Below are 1,217 nucleotides of genomic sequence, written 5' to 3' on the forward strand. Positions count from 1 at the left end.
TCAATATTGTAGTCATCAGTGTTCAAAATTAACATTAAATCACTGAATGCTGATAACACGAATGTTAAAGTATTAAAAAGTAAATCATTAAATGTATTATACTCAATAACAAAATGATCAGTTTTTTAAAAACTGAGTCATCATTTAAATGATCAATATTCAAATATTCTTTAAAGGATCAAAGTTTAAATTATTAACATTGAAGTTTCATGTTAAGCAGAAAAGAAAAAAAACATCTGAAACACAAAAACCATCACAAATTTCAGACATTACACAGAAATATCAGATGTAAATTATAGTCAGTTATTTTTCAAACAATAAGAAGTAAAATGAAACTATCATAGAAATGATCTCTGTATGGATAGACTTCAGGTTTAAATCTGTTTGGAGGTAAAAATCAATCAGAAATTCAAACAAACACGAAACCTTAAACAGTGTATGGATAATTATACAAACGATGGTTGCAACCAACACATCACCCAGCTGTTTTTTAAAGTGACCATAAACTTTTCACAGACACAAAGCACTATACAACAAAACAGAGTAAAACAAGTCGGATTAAAATATAATAGAAAATTAATGTGCCGTTAACAGCCATACAAAAGCACAGAATAATGTAAACAAGCATTTTAATAACAGCAACTATCAGTAAAAGTCTCAACTGAAGACCTGGTTAAGCAAAAACAGAAATTAACTGCTTTAAGGTCTCCAGAGTCAGATAAATGTAATTGTAGAGGCAGACTGCTCCATAACCTTGGCGCCACAAACTACGGAGCTCTGTTGCCCTCAGTCTTTACCCTCGTACAAGGAAGAACTAACAAACTCTGAACCTGTGATTGGAAACTGTAAGCAGCAGCGTGCTTAGTAAGAAACTTGGATAGAACATCTTGGTCCTGGCTCAGGTGATCTGTAGTAAATCTACTAGAAAGATCTACTAAGACCAAGTGTAGAGAATTTAAGAAAGGAGTATGTGTGCTTGCTAGGGTTACCAGGGCCCCACCCTGGAGCCAGGCCTGGGGAGGGTGCCAGGCCTTAGTCCGTGGGGCCTGGCAGAGGACAGCCCGAAAAAAGGACATGGGCCCATCCTGCTGCAGGTCCACCACCCACAGGAGGCAGCATAGGCGGTGTGTTGTGTGCTGGGTGGCGGCCACTGGTGGACCGATCCCTGGCTACCAAGGCTGGCAATCAGGACATGGAATGTCACCTCTCTGGTGGGG

Source organism: Haplochromis burtoni, unplaced genomic scaffold, assembly GCF_018398535.1.
Source record: "Haplochromis burtoni strain Fernald_Lab_line unplaced genomic scaffold, NCSU_Asbu1 Contig_465, whole genome shotgun sequence".
Taxonomy (NCBI): Eukaryota; Metazoa; Chordata; class Actinopteri; order Cichliformes; family Cichlidae; genus Haplochromis; species Haplochromis burtoni.